This window comes from Meriones unguiculatus (genome assembly GCF_030254825.1).
Source record: "Meriones unguiculatus strain TT.TT164.6M chromosome 13 unlocalized genomic scaffold, Bangor_MerUng_6.1 Chr13_unordered_Scaffold_44, whole genome shotgun sequence".
NCBI lineage: Eukaryota > Metazoa > Chordata > Mammalia > Rodentia > Muridae > Meriones > Meriones unguiculatus.
Genome location: NW_026843651.1, coordinates 895,462 through 916,177, shown reverse-complemented (window position 1 = coordinate 916,177; position 20,716 = coordinate 895,462). Strand labels below are relative to the sequence as shown.

Genomic DNA, 20,716 nt, shown 5'->3' with positions numbered 1-20,716 from the left:
GTTGCTTATTTATCATCAGCACTAACATTGCTAATATTTTTTTTGACTTTTTAAACATGCATTTTCTTTTAGTAAATTCTTATTAATGTTACAGTTTAAGCTGTGGCTCTACTGGTTTCTGGAAGATTAATACAGAATTGGATTCCTTGTTGGAGCTTCAGCAAAGACCTCTGAGTTTTTTCTACCTATTATATTTGTTTGATTGACTTTTAGGGGAGGCTTTGTTTTACAATATAGGTTGGGCTGTCCTGGAACTTTTTTCATAGATCATGGTGGCATCCAACTCAATGAGATTCACCTGCCTCTGCCTCCTGAGTGATGGAATTAGAGGCATAACTGAATACACACAGCTTCTCCATCATTTTTGTAGTTAATAAATGTTCATAAATTTCTCTGATATGTAATCAGTACTGTTCAAATTTTCACTTCTCTCTGTATCTCTGTCTCTATCTTTCCCTTTCTATTTCACTCTCTTCTCTTTTTGTCTTTGTCCACATTAATTGGCATGTCTATTTCAAGGATATATCCTATTCAAAGAGTTCAGATATGACAGAGTTATTCAGTTTTCTTCTAAGAATGACTTATTGATAACAGTAGCAGTTCCCTTTTAATATAAAAGCTTTATTCTTTATTTTTCAACTATAGACTATACATGATTTGGAAAGGAGAATATACAAAACAATTATCAAAGAATAATCATGTGTTCTATGCCTTTTCTTTTGTCTGGTCACTCACAAATATGATCTTATTAGCTATGATTGTTGCTGTTTGCCAACTCACATTATTTTTATCCACGAATTCACCATAGTCCACTATCCTGTCCACAAACATACAAGCCCCCCTTTTTGCATACTGATATGTCATATCGCTGAGGCCTGGTCAAAACACAATATTCAATGCCACATTGTCTTTGGACTGATGCCAGTGTCCCCTGATCACAACATCTCATTTGCTGCTAGACAAAATATCGTGGCTATGTTTTTTTTTTTCCTTCCACCTCTTTCATCACTGGGTTCTGACCAACTCACCCAAGTAACTGAACCCAATTCATAGGTTGCTCAAGGATCCAACTGCTGGCTACTTGAGATTCATGTTTCACAAACTGATAAAACTTCTATAACATAGGTCTTCAAAGCATGGCTTTGTTTTTTCTTACAATCTAATATTTAGGCTTTTCCTTCTCCCCTCCTTCACCTGATGCACAACACCTAACTGTCTTTCATTAGTACTTCTGTGTCAGAAAATAAATGAAAGAAGTACCAGAAATATGTGAATATATTTCCAATGAGGTATAAATTTATATTGTTGCTACTGTTTCTGTTGTACACATGTATCACATATTTTAGAATTCAGTGACCTTCAATGATGTGCATGTGAAATTCAGCCAAGAAGAGTGGGCTTTGCTGGAACCTTCCCAGAAGCAACTCTACAAAGATGTGATGCTAGAGACCTGTAAAAACCTCACTGCTATAGGTAAGACTGCAAATTTTCTTTCCCTTTTAAAATAAGAAGGCAACTCTTACTTTATTATTGATCCTCTTCTATAATTCCAATTGAGAATGAGGTAGAATGAGGTGAATAAATCAGACATGGTTCTAAGAGTCAAAGAAGATAGTGATTTAAGTTTTTCCTTAATAATAATATGATATTTCCAATAATATATATTTTCTGGTACTATATTTTAGGCTACAATATGGAAGATCATAATATTGAAGAACATTTTCAAAGTTCTACAAGTAATAAAAGGTAAATTTATGTGTACAATGAAACAGATATGAATCTTAAGAAATTTTAATGTGTCCTGGTACAGATATGAATCTTAAGAAATTTTAATGTATCCTGGAAGTTTGTTTTTTTGGTTTGTTGTTTGTTTGTTGGCTTCTTTTTATTTTCTGTTTTTTAAAAGTTTTTTTCTGTGTAGCTGTGGCTTAACTTAGAATTGCTTGTTAGACCAGCCTGACCTCAAAATCACACAGATCTGCCTGATTCTGCCACCACAAGTGCTGGGATTAAGGGCATGTACCAGCATACCTGGCTGTGTCCTGGAAGTTTTAAAGAAAAGCAACAGTGTATAAACAGCACTGCTTTAAGTGTACTGATGATCATTAAAATCTCACATTTTCTTGTACTTCAATGTCAGGTATCTGATTTGTGTTTGCAAGGTACTCCCCTAAGATAGAAGAAAACAAAATAATATTGTAACAGAAAATACCATTTGAATATTATGAACATTATGGACTACTGAGTTGAACTGGCAATTTTTTTAGTCTCATTCTATCTACTCAGATATTGTAAAATGCATATACATTGAATAGGTGATCAGTATGTGTCCAAAACCTTTTAATAAGCATATATGTCATAGTACAACCAGTGTTGTTCATATTCATACAGTAATATTGTAAAGTTTACTGAAAGGAGCAGCTTATGAGAATCAAGAATATTGTTGTGGAGAAACCTTAATCCCTATATGACATGTCTATGATGAACAAAAAACAAACTCTGTTAATTCAATGTGGGAATCTTTTATTATTATTATTGTAAATTAAACTGGTATATCATATGTCACAATGTTTGTAAGACACATGAGCATAGGGATATTGAAAGAAGCAGTGTCCCTGTCTTTCTCCAAGAAAAACTGATTTTGTAGTACTCCCCACTTTGAGTAGATTTGCTGAATGTGATAAATGGATACTGTTAATTGGTTTTGTAATTTCACTGAGAATTCATCAGCAAACTCATACTGCTGAAAAAAAACTATGAATACTAGGAATTTTGATCTTCTTCTGCATGTCCTGCTCACTTTTTAAATGAAGTGTAATTCATACAGTACAAAAATTTGTGAATGGGATTGTTGTGGTAAAGTTCTGAATTCTTACAAAACTCTTCATATATACAAAACAAAAACCTCGTATACAAAAATGATGGTATAAAAGTGAACCACGTAACAAATATTTTTACCATCACAGGGATCTTCAAAAATACCCATAATGAAGAGAAAAACCATGAATGTGAATAAAGTGATAAAACTTTAAAATTTGATTCTCCTTTACCATTAGACCAAAATATGACATTAATTCATATAGATAAATATCTTTATTAGTGTAATGCAATGACTGTTGTAAATCTTTCACATGTGCTAATTATCTTTGCAGGCATGAAAGCAGTCATACTGAAGAGAAACCTTCTAAATGCACTCTATGTGGTAAAGTCTTCCCCTATGCCACTGATCTCATATGGCATAAAAGAACACACACTGGAGAGAAACCTCATAAATGTAACCTATGTGGTAAAGCCTTTGCACAAAACAGTCATCTCATAACCCATAAAAGAACACACACTGGAGAGAAACCTTATGAATGTAACCAGTGTGGTATAGCCTTTGCAAATAACAGTACTCTCTTAAGCCATAAAAGAACACACACTGGAGAGAAACCTTATGAATGTAACCAGTGTGGTAAAGCCTTTGCACAAAACAGTCATCTCATAAGACATAAAAGAACACACACTGGAGAGAAAAAATATGAATGTAACCAGTGTGGTAAAGCCTTTGCAGAAAACAGTCATCTGGTAAGCCATAAAAGAACACACACTGGAGAGAAACCTTATGAATGTAATCAGTGTGGTAAAGCCTTTGCACAAAACAGTCATCTCATAAGACATAAAAAAACACACACTGGAGAGAAACCTTATGAATGTAACCAGTGTGGTAAATCCTTTGCACAAAACAGTACTCTATTAAGCCACAAAAGAACACATACTGGAGAGAAACCTTATGAATGTAACCAGTGTGGTAAAGCCTTTGCACAAAACGGTGCTCTCATAAACCATAAAAGAACACACACTGGAGAGAAACCTTATGAATGTAACCAGTGTGGTAAATCATTTGCACAAAACAGTACTCTCTTAAGCCATAAAAGAACACATACTGGGGAGAAACCTTATGAATGTAACCAGTGAGGTAAAGCCTTTGCAGAAAATAGTAAACTCATACAGCATAAAAGAACACATACTGGAAAGAAACCTTATACGTGTACTCAACATAATAAAACCCTTGCACAACAAAGTAGTCTCCAAAAACATGAAAAAACACACAGTGGAGAGAAGCCTGGTGAGGGTAATTAGTGTGATAAAACCTTTGCATGTAACAGTTATCTCCTAAGACAACAACACATTTTGGAGGGAAACCATATGAATATAATTATGTGGCACAGCCTTTGCATATAACATCTTTTAATAAATAAAAGAACACATACTGGAAAGAAGCTGTCTGACTGCATCCAATGTGATTAAACTTTTGCACTTTAGAATCATCTTCAAACTCTTGAAAGAAATTCTAATGGACAGAAAGCCTATGAGTGCTTTTAACATGGTGAAATCATTCTATATTTGTACAATCTTCATCATCATGAAAGGATTCATACTTGAGAGAACTTATGAATGTGTTCAAATGGTGAGGCCTTGCACAAATCTAGAGTCGTCATCATCATCATAAAAGTATCCTTACTGGAGAGGAATTCTGTGACTATAAGCAAGGTGGAAAGCCCTTTGTGTACTTTGGTCCACTGAGATGCAACAGAACTGTAAAACTAGCTCAATGGAAATGACCTCCCTTTTCTGAAGGGGAAAAGGAATAGAGGCAATAGGAATGGAGGGTAGTAATGGGGGAGTAAAAGGGGGGAGACTTAGATTGGAATGTAAAGTAAATAAACTCATTTTTTAAAATAATACAATGAATAGTGAATATCAATTACACGCAACAGTATTATATAATAAGGTGTTTATGGAAGACTTATTGATAATCCTGATTCTCAACATTTAATGTTTTCAATTGCCTCACTTTACACAAGAATCTTTTAGTTCAGTGGATGAATATGTAGGAAATGAACTAACACCAGCCAGGAAGTTCTCTGAGAGTATCACAACAGTGGCAGCCTGAAGAAGTTTCTTTATGTACACATACCTATTGTTCCAGGGGTACTATTAAAAAACATCACAACCCACACTGAATTTTGAGATATGAGGGAGGAGGCTTTCTTTTCCATGTATGACTCTGCTTCTGGCCTAGATGGGTAACCATGTCAAGGGTGCGTTTTCTCTGCCTGACTTCATCTGGAGAGTATCTTTAGACATGGACACCACCAATCAATTTTGATAGATGGCCTTTGACACAGATCCCTGATAACTCTCCCCTCCCTTCAAATATAGGATAATTTGGTTCTGTGTTCTTGTTCTTCTTATTCATATAATAGGAATGTGCTGTTTAATGCAAATCGAGCATCTTTGAATTGCCTAGTATTAAACAATTATCTACACCTATACTTCGAGCATCACAGGCACTCCCCAAGGGATATAAGCCTCTGTTTTCTGTTTTCTAGAATTAAAGTTGAACTTACTTTCTGAGGTGGTTGCCAGATAACAGATAAAGATAACCACCTTACTTTCTGAGGTGGTTGCCAAGTATAACAGATAAAGCTCTGTTATCCTTGCAGGCTTTCCAAGCTTTATACTACTCATCTTCTACCACTCATGCCTTCCTGGGCTGGTGGAAAACAGCCCTCCAGGCAGCAAGACAATCACATTCTCTGAAATGCCTGTGATAAAATATTTCAGACTTCAGAGCATTTCAAATTTCACATGTTTCTGGATATGAGATGGTAAATAAAACAGTGTATTGGGGTGGGACTCTTTAAAATGAGTTATACCTAGTGTTTATGTCACAGTAAGTTTGCAGGCAAGCTTCATTGTATGAAATCTTCTGAGGTGAGTACAGTGGCCTATGGAAAAGAAATAAGAGTGGAAATTTCCCTGTTTTTAATAGCTGAGAAGTGTTCCACTAAGGTATGGTTGGATTGCAGAGGGCAACTCCCCTTTTGAATGGACTAGGGATGGGGGTTGGGGAAAAGAAAAACAGAATCTTTGTCTTTGCCACCTTTCTTCCTTGTGGGCTCACTTGATAATCATAACCCAATGGAGAACATGATGCTCTTTCTCAAGTTTATGTTACCATAGAAGTAGGATTCAAACCTGGAACTAATGGCAGAGGTTCCTACTCAACATATCAAATCAAAGCTACCTGCCATTTTCTCCCAGCAATCCTTCTGGTCTTCCATGTTATCTGATCCTCCAGGCTGGTATAACCCATGCAATATCCTGAATTCTCCTTCTCAGGCCCTCACCAATATAAAAACACCCATACATAGGCAAACTATTTTGGCTACCTGGTCCTGTCAAGAGTCATGCAGGAGCAACAGCAAAACAGCAGTAGAACTCATTGAATGTGGTTCCCCTGTTAGCATAGTCACAATGAGTTTCTCTTGGAGAAGAATAATCCCAAGAACTGCTTGTCCTGAATACTTTGGGCTCTTATGTAGCATAGCTCTGCTTGTTGCCCTTATGATGCCCATATAACTCATAACATGAGTTGTATGAAAACTCTAAGAAGTCTTTTAGCTTGTCACTGGGCAATATCACTGGCATTTAAAATTAACAATGCTTGATCTCTTTTCACATGTTTACTGGAGCAGATTAATGAATGAACCACTGCCCTTGAAAGGAGCCATAGATGTAGATTGTTAGCAATGAGCATTATACTTAGAAAGAATTTGGTAAAATAGATTGTTTAACAAGGTCAGGAAGATGTTTTTGCTGATGGCTCTGGTGTAAAAATCTTAGAGAACAATTTAAAGTTAATAAAAGTACACTATTAATAGTAAAGCCAGGGATGTTTTAAGGTTGATGAGCTTAAACAATAGCCAAGGTAGCATTGGCTGTCTGGGCACCCGCAAACTGGGTCTAAAACTGAGACAACAGTTGATTCCCCTATATTTGTTTTTCTCCTCAGCTTCTTGATGTGATTTAATAAAAATGATTAATGAGTAGATGCACACCCCTTCAAGATTTAAAGTACAGGTGCCAGTACCATGCCATTTTTATTACTGTTGCTCTATAGTACTACTTGAGATCTCGGATGAAGATACCTCCAGAAAATATTTATTGTGCAGGCATTTTTTTTTAAATCAATGCTGTTTTTTTTTGTTTTTCCATATGAAACTGAAAATTGTTCTTTCAAGGTCTGTAATGAGTTGTGCTGCTATTTTGATTGGAATTGCATTGAGTCTTTAGATTTCTTTTGGTAGAGTTGCCATTTTTACTATGTTAATCCTCCAATTCTGGAGTATGGGAGATCTTCTGATATCTTCCTGAAGTTCTTTTTTTTTTTCATACAAGTCATTCACTTGCTTGATTAGAGTCACACCAAGGTTCTTTATGTTATTTGTGGCTTTTGTAAAGGGGATTTGTTTCCCTATTTTTTTTCTGAGCCCATTTGTCTTCTGTATACAGGAGGGCTTCAGATTTTTTAAATTTAATTTTGAGTCCAGCCAATTTGTTGAAGGTGTTTATTAGTTGTAGGAGTTATCTGGTTGAATTTTTAAGGTCATTCATGTGTACTATCATATCATCTGCAACACAAGCTGGACTGGATGTGGAGAAAGGGGAACCCTTCTCCATTGCTGGTGGGAAAGTAAACTTGTACAACCACTTTAGAAATCAATCTGGTGCTTTCTCAGAAAGTTGTGAATGGTGCTACTAGAATATTCAGTTAAACCAACCCTGGGCATATATTCAGAAGAGTATCAAACATACAACAAAGACATTTTCTCAACTCTACTCATAACAGCTTTATTGACAACACCCAGAATCTGCAAACAACTTAGATGTCCCCAAACCAAGAAATGGACACAGAAATTGTGGCACATTCATACAATGCAATACTATTCAGCAATTAAAAGCAAGGAAAATGGATGCAACTAGAAAAGATCACTCTGAGTGAGGTATCCAGAAATAGAAAGACACTCATGGTATATACTCACTTATATGTGGATATTAGCCATATAATTTAAGGTTTAAAAATACTAAAATCTATACTCCTAAAGGATCTAAACAACAGGAAAAAAACTTAAGGAAGATGCTTAATCCTCATTCAGAAGGGCAAATAGGATAGACATTGGTAATGGGGGAAGATAGGGAGCAGGGCAGGAAACTACCACAGAAGGCCTCTGAAAGAACCAACATAGCAGGGTATTGAAGCAGATGGTTAGACTCATAGCTAAATTTTGTGCAGAAAGCATGGATTAATATGGAAGATTCAGAAGCTAAAAAGACCTGGATGTGAGAGGCCCTCCACAAGGAGGCCAATTGAGCCAAAAAATATATGCCCAGGGAGTCCTGTTCCAACCAAGGACCATTCATGAAGAACACCTAGAACCCCTTCTCAGATGTAGCTCATAAGTATCTCAGTTTCCTTGTGAGTTCCATATTAAGGGTAACAGGGGCTGTCTCTGACATGAATTCAGTGGAAGGCTCCTTGATCATCTACTCCTGGAAGATGCAGCCTTGCCAGGCCGCAGAGGAAGAGGGTGCAGTCATTCTTGGTAAAACTTGATAAGATAGACTAGGATAAGATAGTAGGGAAGTAGAACTTCCCCTATCAGTGGACTAGGAGAGAGGCACAGGGGTAGAAGAGGGAGGTAGGTTGTAACTGGTGGAAGATAAAGGAAGGGCTTACAGCCAGAAAACAAAGTGAATAAATTGTAATAATCAATAAAAAGAAAAAAAAATGAGTTTTTTTTTCCTGAAATGGCTGGACTCAGGCAACTGTCCCTTAAAAACAACTACAAAGAATAGCACTTCATCTCTTCACATTTTCCTTTTTCCTGTAATACTGTATATAATAAATACCCTTGATAAAATTCAGTGGTTTGTTATATATTCCTAGTAATATAATATTGTAAAATATTTTACAAATCAAATTTTGACATGTTAAGTGTGTAAAAATAGTTTATGAAAAAGTGGCTTGAATTTTCAAAAGAGCAAAGAATGATTACTCAAAACTCAGGAGAGTGAAAATGGAAGGAAAATTGATGGAAGAATAAATAATATATAAATAAATTAATATCTCTTACACAGTAATTATAACATTTTGGTTATTGAGATTTAAAATATATACACAGAATATTTCTCAAGTAAACAATGTAAGCTATTATTAATAGCTCTTATGCACACACCCCAAAGTATTTTTTTTATATTATTCCTCTTGTCACTGAAATGTGTTCTTTGACAAGTCATGCCACTACACCCTGATGTTCAGGCTCTAATACTGACTATTCAATTCTTATTTCAGGGTGCTGACTGCTTTTGGCCCAATTAGGACTGATGTCAAACAATGTTTGATTTCTGTGTCTAGCTCAGGTCATAACTTTTGATGATACATTTTGAGTTAATCCACAATTTCAAAGTAAAATGATTGCCTTTCTTGAAATGTTAAATTTTCTCTCTCAATCTTGCATACACACATACAAACACACACACACACACACATATGCATGATACATGTAATAGCTGTTATTGGCAACCCAAGACTTGAAATTGAAAGAGCCAAAAGAGGGATATATGAGAGATTTTGTAGGGAGGACAGAGAAACGAGAAATAATGTGATTATATTAAAAATCTCAAAAAAACAAAAGTACATGTTTTCCATGAATAAAAAAATGAATAAAATTATATTTTGCACTCATGTGATTCAGGACAATCAAGTCCATTCTCTCTTAGCACACAGTAAGCTTTGCTTCAGTAAACATAAGTGTAGATGTGTGCTGGACCAGCCCAAGTCATCTGTTTCATATGGATAATGGTGGAACTCCTCATTCAGTGTGTACAGTACATACTCTCTTTTAAATTGACTCAAGAATTTTAGGTATATGTTTGAGTGGACTGTATAAAATAAAGTTCACCTAAACTTCTTTTTGGGTCCACTTTCTTCTACTGTCTCCTTCCATCCTTTTACACAGAGTTGCTGTCCAATCTGGATGATAAAGAGTGTTCAGTAGATGCAGCAGAAGAATAGACATTGTTGTCTAGTCCATTCTGTTAGTTCCTGTCTTTCTATTGGAAAATTGAACATCCAAGTTGAGAGATTTCAATGAGCAATTTTTATTATTTCCCTTTATTTTGTAGTTATGGTGTGGGGTTTTTGATTTGATGCTTGGGATTATTCACTCTTTCTCTCTTGAGAGATCAGGAGTTATTATAAAGAGCCTGAATTTATATGCAACTTAGTATCATCAACTTGAAACTTTTAATATCCCTTCTTTGTTTAATATACTTTTCTTTACATTTAATGCTTTGATTTTATGTGCTGAGCACAATTTCTTTTCTGGTATACTTTGATTGTTGTTCTATATACTTTTTGTACTTTTATAGGCTACCCCTTCTTTATTAGGTTAAGGATACATTATTCTATTATTTTGCTGAAAATATTTTCTAGGATTTTGATGTGAGTTTTTTCTTCCTTTTCTACTTTCTATTGTTCATAAATTACTTTTTTTGCACTTTTCAGATTTTCTGGATATTTTGTGCATGGCTATTTAACATTTTTTTGACACAATTGCTGTTGTTCTTCTTTTTCTTCTTCTTCATCATCATCATCTTCTCATCCTTTTCTCCTTCTGTTTCTCTTTTCTTTCTCCACCTCCTCCTTCTTTTTTCTTTCTCTTCATCCTCCTCCTTCTCCTTTTTTTTTCTTTTAAAAATAGTCACTTTACTTACATATTCATCCGGATTAAAGTTTTCCCTTCCTTTAATCCTGGAAACTCTTTTCTATCTCCCCTTCTATCCTGTCTAAATTCACCCTCATATTAAAAAAGGGAGGGCTATAATGTATAATAAGAAAATAAAATAGCAAAAAGACAAAAGCAAACACATCTGAGTAGGAAAAGAAAAATAAAAAGAGCCCAAGTTGGGGAAGGATGCAGACATGTTCATACATGCAGGAATCTCATAAAATATTAAACTTGAAACAATGGTATACACACAGAGGACATATAGCTTTAAAAATAGAAAAAAATCTTCAGCAAATTAAAATGAGAACTATGATAAAAAATTTTAAATTAATGTCAGAATTCTAGGACATGAGAATCCAAACTTGCCAGTAAGGGAAATATTTGGCCATCTACCTTTTGGAATGTACTCTTAAAAATATAATTAAGAGTAGTCCCTTGGATAAAATGAGTGTCCCTTGGAGAAAACTACATTTTCATTTGCAAGCACTTATCAATTAGAGATAGGGCTAGGGACAGAACACTAAAGGCCTTGTGCATGCTGCCTCAGTCTCTCACAGTTCATCTATTCTTCAGTCCTCTTAATTTATAGTGCTTTGTTCTGTGATATCCTCTATTCTTTCTGGCTCTTACACTCTTCTGACTGAATTACTGAAGAGCCTAAAGGGCATATTTTGATGTCTCTCACTGACTGTCTATTTTCTTTATGGGTCTTTGAATTTGTCTCCATCAGATGCAGGATGACACTTTTTTTATGATGGCTGAACAAGATACTGGTCTATGAGTATTGCAGAATGGTGTCAATGGTCATTTTATTACTTTTAGTAGAATGTAGTATTTGTTTTCCCCCAGAACCATGGGCTGTGTAATTTCCTTTTCTTGATCAATAAACCAGTGTTAGGTGTGGATTCCATCATGTGAAGAGGGCTTTAAGTCAAACTATAGATTGGTTATTTACTCCTACAACTCTTGCACTAATATATCTTACAGGTAGAGCATTGTTATAGTTCAAAAATTTGGTAGGTGGGTTAGTGTTTATATTTCATCTCTTGTATTTGCTGAGCAATTCCCATATCAAAGTTGCTAGAATGTAAGTGTGAAGGTTCTATGTAGGCACAAGCTCTATTTATCTATGTTCAATGTAAGTGTAAGTGTTGTCTCCGGCAATACAGCATTGCAGTCAATTTATGGAGAGCATCCTATAGTCTTGGCAAAAGCCTGTATTGTTTTGGCAATATGATCACACTACTTTGGCCAATACCTCAGTTAAATATAAACCATTACCAGTACTGGATGCTTAATTTAGTGACGAGATTTCATGTTGGGACTTTCTTCTTGTGTGGTGATTTCATTTATATTGGCTTCTTATTGTTATGCCAGGTTCACGGGACCCTCAGAGATCACCAGGAGATGACTCGATGCAATTGCAAGAGAGCTTTATTATTAGAGCGATCAAACTGGGGACCCAAGTCTCACTGGCACAGCAGTAGAGGAGTGGTACCTCGAGTTCTGAGTGAACAGAATTTTTAAAGCAAAAGTGTGTGAGCAGGGGATTTCCATGGCAGCAAGCAGGGGGGGCACAAGCCTTGGCGTTACAGAATTGGGTGAGGTTTAGAAGGGAAGGGTGACCTTTTCTGAGGCACATAATCATAATGGCTAAGGCATATAATCACAATGGCTATTTTTCTAAACCATATCTGAAACATTGGGGAGAATTTTCCCACCCGATTCTCAACCAATTCCCATTGATTATTGCCAGAGAGTTTGACTCTATTTTCTATTAAGCATTTATTCTGTTATATTTCCTGGAGTCTGTTGCTAGGACAGTTAACTTTGTTTTCTGCCAGGTGTACATTCTGTGATATTTCCTGGTGCCTGAATTCAGTTCCTAGTCAAGATCTTTATTTCAAAATGGAGTTATATTCAGGCTATCTTAAGCTCTTCATTTCCCCCTTTCCATGTAACTGAAGAGGCCAATCTTGGGCTCTTACAGTTCAAGGTCTTCAAGGTCATCTCTAAGCTGGGTTTTTATTGCCATTAGCTGTATAGTTCCTAGTCTTTTCTAATATTCTAACAACTTGTTAAGTAAGCCTGATCCAAAAATGGCCAAAAGCAAAAGATTCTACCCTTGAGCTGCTATAGCTCTGGCTTTGTACATCCAGTGTTGTATTACAATACTAGTTTCTGCTCCAGCTAAGTAATCTCAAGATAATAGCTAATATCAGGGAGCTACCTTTGACTTAGCATTTCAGCCTGTAGGTGGGATTTTGGACTGTGGTCTGGTCTTCTAAAACTACTTCAGTTCTGACAGTAGGACCGTTGACATCAGGGGGTAGGAAGGCTGAAATGCCAGTCAAAGGCTGGGCAATGGGGTAGTCCTCAGAAATGTCTGGTTAGGTGGTCCATCCGAGGAGGCAGTGAGCAATCATGTCAGCTTCCAGGAAGTTCAGATCTCAGCTTGCAGTTTCAACCAGATGAAAATCTCCTGAGACAAGTTTAAACTAGAAACAGAAATAAAATTTGTCTAATAAATGGGAAAAATGAGAAATCCCAATACCAGGGAAAAACTCTTCTGGGGTCTGTTTGAGCTATGTCAAATTCAGGTCTCATGATTTTTGATTTTCTAAAACATTTTGTGAATAACAGGTAAAACTGCATTCAATGGAATGAGCATCGATTTAAATGTATCCATTATCTGAAACTAACATTTTAACTGTGGTTACAGCTGTTGGTAATCAGCCACCAATAGAGCTGGGCCACTTTTTATCAGATCTTCTTAGCATTTATTTTTAGTTCCTATCTCCATGTTACACTGGAAAGTTAGGCAGAAATATATTAGTGGCTTTAGTGCTGAACTGTGGATGCTTGGACTTCCCTTAACAAAGCAACTAGAAAAAAATAGATTTAAAATATTTTTAATTTCTGTATCAAAGTCTACCACAAAAATGGCAAATATTAAAGATATCATAGTAAAAGTTCTGGCTTTTGGGTCACATATACACATTGTATATATGTGTTTAGCATGATGAAATGCATTTTTATATTTATCTCTAGAAAACCATCAAAAGGCAATTAAAATATTCAACTTGTGACTGGATATAAAGCAATCAGCTTATCAGAACTCTATTAGCCAATGTCATAACTCTGGACTCCTAAAATTTTATAACAACATAAGCACAACAATAGAAGAGAGAGAGAGGAGAGAAGTCTAAAATATCTTCCAGTTTTAATATGTCTCAAATTATTTTTCTGTATCATTACAATTTATGTTCATATATTTTAAAACATCTATTTAAATCCTCCAATCTTTCTTGTATTTATAAACCCTGAAACATTTTCCCAAACGAAACAACATTTTCTAGATTCTCAAAACGTAAACTCTTATATCCTCAGACCCTACATAAACTCCATTATCTTTCTATCTAGCCATCCATTATAAGACATAGATAATTAACATGAAGCCTGTAGGCTAGGCAAACCTGCTTGCTTTCTTTAAATAGAAAACCTTGTACCTGGTAATTTTAACTAACTAACAAATTAACCAATACACTAACAATGGTTCTAACTATCTGCTCTTTAGCTGCAAGGCTACCATTATCTTAGCTTAGCCATCAATGTAATCAGAGACCTTAGAAGGATAAGTATGTACCAATCCATGTACCAATCAAAATGACAGTGACAACTAGTCAGTCCATCACTCTAGGCAGCTGTCCTTGGCTCCTGTGGTCTCATGGCATCATGAGCAGGGCAGTCCAGAAATCAGGCACAGAAGATGAGAGACTGTTTCTGTGGAGAAAGAAACAAGAGAATGGCCTCACCTCGCCCTTAGCAACGTGAAACATTGACTCTCCAGGTGTCCAGTTTAGGCTGGGCCCAGGCAGTGGGCCTGTTGGGGCAGTCTTGCCCAGTGGTTAGCATACCATAATCCAGAGTCACATTGTGCCCAAATCTTCTTGGGGGAGCTACTGTCAGGAATTTGGCTCTCTCTCTGTCATAATAAACTTACACATGTTAAAATGCCATATTTATCAGATCTCTGACAAGCTTGAGGGCTGGCATATCTGAATTATTTTTATCTCTTTTTTAATTATTTATTTTAAATTGCATTCTATGCAATAGAATGTCATAATTTTTAATTCTGGCATATTTTTAAATAAATATTTTTAAACCCATATTAATTTTTAGTAGATCTATATAGGCCAACTTTATAATTATTTATCTTAGGGTTAACTTTAAAAACATAAACAAAATACCAGATAAAATCCATTCTTATAACTAACTGCATTTATTAGCAGTTATTTATTTATATTTATATAAATATATAGTTATATAGTTATTTATGTTTATTAGCATAACTTTAAATATCTTTCTGAACTAAAATCAAAGCAAAACTTTCAATCAAATACAATACATAGAAGGGCCAGAAAATCTTGTCATCCTATCATATTGCATTAAAACTGAACAACAAAAAAAAGCATAAAGGACAAAAATTTCATTTAGAGACAGCATTAAATAATTTATATAGGAACTGGCAACCAGGCATATATTTTTATAACAATTAAAAATGAGTTGAATATAACCCTATATAAACCTAGGCTAAAAATCATAAGAAAACATTTTGCATTGAAAAAAAACATTAGCCTTTCAAATGAAGAGCAATATATCTTATAGTTCTTTCTCAAATCATGCTTGCAGGTGTAAAAATCAAAGCAAATACAATTTTTATCTTTTATAACAGTCTGTATATCTTCAGGTTAGGCTTTTCCCATCTCCATTTTTTTGATTTCACCAGACATTTTTTAAAATTTTTAAACCATATAAAAGTTTTTTATCAGAATAATTTTTATTATTTTATCAAAACTGCAATTTTCATAATTGGCTCAAATAGTATAACTTGGTTTTATTTCGTAAAATTAACAAAACAAATATCAAAGTCTTTTGTTCTCTCCCAAAGGATTGAGAAACTGTTCCAAGTTCTCTGTTAAAATGCCTAAGGTCATTGTCTAAAACACCTGATAAACTTTAAAATGCTTTATTGCCTTAAACATAGTTTTTTTTTTAAACCTGTTTTTGAAATACCAAAATAAGGTACCCTTTTTAGGAATGAAGTCATAAAGTATAACCATAATTTTAAAAGGCAAAACCAAATTTTATCAATGCAAACAATTCAGTACTTTTAAAATCAATATTAAATGTATTATTTTGATGTTGGTTGCCAGCAAAAGAAGTTCCTATATATAAACACATGAAGGTGCACTTTTACTATTTTATATAAACATAGTTTTAAACCTTATTATTTTTATAATCCTGGTTTTTAAAACAGGACAGAAATTATGTGCGGTATTGATTATTAATATATTTAATAATAACATATATCAAGATATATAGAAGAACATAGTTAACTTATATATTCAAAACAAACAAACAAAATTACAAAACGTATTTTTATTCCCTTTAGCTGTAATTTCAAGGGAGGAACATCTTGTTATCTATTAAATCCATTTTTTATGACTATAGAGGCTTGCAGCCTTTTTTTTTTTAATCTGAGAAGCTGCTGTTGCCCCTTTAAGAGCTGCCTGCTTGCACAGAAGCCTTAAACTATTTCTCAAAACCTGTTTTAATCCATTTCAGCAGTAGCATCAATCTTGTTGGGTACTACAGGGGCTGGCATGCCATATATAATCTCAAAGGGAGTTAATCCTAGATGGTAAGGGGAATTCCTAACCCTATAAAGGGAAATGGAGAGGAGTATCACCCAGTCAGTGCCAGTCTCCAAGGTCAATTTTGTTAAGGTCTCTTTTAATGTTCTGTTCATCCTTTCTACCTGTCCTGAACTTTGGGACCTATATGCGCAATGCAATCTCCAATCTACCCCAATAAACTTAGCTACATTCTGACTTACCTTGGACACAAATGCTGTCCTATTCTTTCCTGTTTCTGTACATCTTGGCCAAATTAGTGGGCTGTCTTGTGATTGCCTTGAGACCTGCCAACAGAGCCTGATAGTAGACTAGGAGACGTTTCCTACCTGTAGTCGTGTTGTAGTCCCAATTGGGCCTCTTATAGGGAAAGTAATCATCAATATGGGATTTGTAGTTGGAACTCCTGTAGTGTCTGGGACATTTTTGTGCACCTCTGAAATAATACATCCCCACTCCTCTTGGTAAGCAAGACCTGTAAAAGCTGCTGGCAATCCTCCCAGGTGGGCTGGTAAGTAAAAAGCAGAGAACTTGGCATTCTGAGTTCTACGGTTAAACCTGTGATGTGGAAAAAGGCCAGTAATGGTGAGACTGATTGCTATTAGCATCTGGAGGGCCCCGTGTCCCATAAGGGAAGGACTGTAGAATGTGCCTCTGGTTCCCCAGAGGGAGTCAGCTGCATGGAGGCTTTGGTTTTTTGGCGCTGGGCCAGACAATGGTTCCAACCTGGACAAAGGAACAGGAGTTGGTTAAGGAGTGGGAGGAGGAGGAGGTGGAAATATTATTTCCATGGGAGTCCCATTCTGTAAAACAGATTAAGGGGTGGTCTACGGAGCCAGGGCAGTGGCCTCTGGTTTCAGAGACCTTTTGGAAGGATGACTGTTAGTGGGGGTCAGAAAAGGCTTAATCTATAGAGGTAGATGAATAACCAGATTCTTCCAAACTACAATATGGTGCACTTGGTCTGGGTGGCCGCATGCTTTCTGAAAGATTCTATTTTCCATCGCAAGGCCAGTGGGAAGGTGGAAAGTTCCAACTAGCTCACATTTTAGGTGAGCCATTCTGAGCTGCAAAAAAAGTCATTTTTTTTTCTTTTCTCACATCAATTGAAAGACCATGAGCTCTAGTTTTAACTTCTCCAAAATGAGTCAGAACCAAGTCAAGAAGTTTGGAGGTATTCCGTCCCATATCGTCAGTCAGTCTATTCGTCAAGAGAATTCAGGAGAATGCAAAAGAATTAAGGAAAACAATTTCAACAAATAGTAAATCATTCATACACAAAAAAGAACTGGCTGTCTCAGACAAAAACGAAACCAAAGGCAACAACTTACAGCCTATACCCGGGCTAACATCACGGGACAAAACTGAAATCATAGAAACGAAAACAGCTGCAGTTTTAAACAAAAGTAAAATCAAGCACTCTCAAGTAGATACAGAACCACAAACAATTAATCACAAAAATTAAACAGTAACTCTGGGCACAACATCAAGGGGGAAAAAAAACAATCACACACAGAAACCAAGTAACACTGAAAACCTGGACTTCTTTGCCACAGAAGTTCCAGAAAACCGATCCTCACTCCAGTTCCCCTATCCCAGGAGTTCCGAGGAGGTAAAGACAGATCCACACTCCAGTACCCCTATCCCAGGGGTTCCGAGAAGGCAAAAACAGACAAAACCTGGACTTCTCTGCCACAGAAGTTCCAGGAAACTGATCCTCACTCCGGAGGCAGAAACAGATTCTCACTCTATTCCCCCTATTCCAGGGGTCCCGAGGAGGCAGAAATTCCAGGGCGGCAACAAAACGTCTTTTGAAGCCCTCACAGCCTAGGCCCCAACACATCTGTCATACCTAAACTGGCTTCTCTTGTAAGCACCTTGAGGCTTTTCAGGAAAAGAAACAAAGAATAAAGGCAAACAAACATTTAAAGCAGATGGACAACATAGAAGACATTTACCCATGGGATTAAGCTCTCCAGGCCAGGAGTCCTAGAGGTCTTGAGGCATCCTGGATGGACGAGCCCCCAAATGTTATGCCAGGTTCACGGGACCCTCAGAGACCACCAGGAGATGACTCGATGCAACTGCAAGAGAGCTTTATTATTAGAGCGATCGAACTGGGGACCCAAGTCTCACTGGCACAGCAATAGAGAAGTGGGACCCCGAGTTCTGAGTGAACAGAATTTTTAAAGGGAAAGTCTATGAGCAGGGATTTTCCATGGCAGCAAGCAGGGGGGCACAAGCCTTGGTGTTACAGAATTGGGTGAAGTTTAGCAGGGAAGGGTGACCTTTTCTGAGGCACACAATCACAATGGCTAAGGCATATAATCACAATGGCTATTTTTCTAAACCATATCTGAAACATTGGGGAGAATTTTCCCACCCGATTCTCAACAGATTCCTATTGATTATTGCCAGGGAGTTTGTCTCTATTTTCTATGAAGCATTTATTCTGTTATATTTCCTGGAGGCTGTTGCTAGGACAGTTAACTTTGTTTTCTACCAGGTGTACATTCTGTGATATTTCCTGGTGCCTGAATTCAGTTCCTAGTCAAGATCTTTATTTCAAAATGGAGTTATATTCAGGCTATCTTAAGCTCTTCAGTTACTGTTTGGCTTTGACTGAAGTTTGGATGAAGGACTTTCCAACTATGAGGTAGAGATGAATGTACTGGACACTGAGTTTGTAACATAAATTACCTGTATCTTGGAAAATGAACAGATGCCCTGGGAGAGTGGAAGATTGAATTTTAAATCATTTTCAAGATGAGGGTGTTGCAAGATATTTGATACCAGTGTGATCCCTTAGATTGTGAACTGTAAAAACCTGTGCTTTGTTTGGTATGGTTGAACCCTAACACACACCTTAATTCCAAGGACTGTCTGTTTATTCTAAACAGGTGATTATGGTATGATTCTGTCATCCCCGGAACATACCTTTAATTCAAAAGCTCTCGGTGCACAGGATGAAATAATGTTAACCCGAGGTCAAGAGGCAAAGCAATAAACCAGCTGACAAGGATTAAAGAGTTAAAGAGTAAGTCGAACTTTCAGCTGAAATTTATTTAAGACAGAGTGTAAAAGTGGAAGGAGTTTTAGCTTGGTAGCTTTTGGGCTTTTTGAGCTTTGAGCTAGAAAGCCTTTGGCATTGGGTTCCTTTGGCTTATCCCCCCTAAGCTGTAATCTGAACTGATGAGCTTTTGGGGCTTTTTACTCCTGGAGGTGAGGTAAGTAGGAAGGTCAGATGGATGCTTTCTCTGCCTCTCTGCGCTATCAGGTTTTAAAAATGAATAATTGGGATTTTCATTCTTTTATAACAACACTAAGGTTCTGTGTGCCCATAGGGGTTGGGGCAAAGCTAGAATGCCTCTGCTATCTGCATTATTTGATCATTGATCCACTGGTAGAGGAGCTACTACTATCCTGAGACTCAGCTCTATTGTTCAAGCTAATGAGGGACTCTGGCAGGCGTAGCAGTCAGGAGCAACAGTGAGAGGTAGTTTATGGTTTTGTTCTGGGATTTTCCTCTGATGTAGCTCTAAAGAGCTGTGACTGAGACCAGAGGCCATGTCATGCTGAGTGTGGGGCCATTGTTCCCAGGCCATGAAGAGCAGGCTGCTGAGGTATCACAGCCTGATCTGCTTTGACTGAGATGGACTGTGGTTCAGACTGTGGTTCAGGCTGTGGTTCTGTTGCTCTTCATGTGATGATCTTGGCAGAGACCCTTGGCCTTCGACCCTTCCTTTCCTGAGTGTTGAATGTCCAGAGAAGTAAGGATTTTGCAGCCTGGGTAGTAGAAAGTTGTGGTGCTTATAATATCACTATCTAGTGTGCACACACAGGCATTGGTTTTGCAGTGGACAGATTGGAAAACTGAAGTTCTCATTTATAGAAATGATGAATGTTGTATTCCACATAGAGCTTTGTGTAAAAAATTTTACAAATTGTTTTGAAACTGGAAGAAAAGAGGTGGTGGTGGTCATCTTTCAGCAATACTTGATTATGGGTTTTTTTATCCTTTCAACTTTCACCAGTCAAAATGGCGTGGTTTAGGGAAATTCAATTCCAGGGTACAAAAGGAATTTCTGAGATGCAGAATTTTGTCAGGGGTGCCTGGTTTTAAATAAGTGGATAGGGCAGATTCCACATCTTGTGACATAATTCATGCAGCAGGAAACAGAAACTAAATTATTCTCCAACATTTTTTTGTGTGTGAGTGTTGGCAAGGGCTGGGCTGTGCCTGAACCCACAAGGGGACATGAGGGACTACAAGCCATAGCCCAGCTTATGATCACCTCCATTTTCTAAGAGACTTCCAGAGCAAAAGGACTCTCTGGAAAGGTTAGTAGTAGCTGGAGGGTCAGAAATATAACAGTTTAGGTGTCACTTTGTGTTTGTCTT

At 36.7% G+C, this 20,716-nt stretch overlaps 1 pseudogene; it reads right to left on the bottom strand.

Annotated features, from left to right (window-relative positions):
- Nucleotides 1-705: 705 nt before the first annotated feature.
- Nucleotides 706-20,716, bottom strand: part of LOC132651276 (single-stranded DNA-binding protein, mitochondrial-like) — a 33,685-nt pseudogene continuing 13,674 nt past the window's right edge.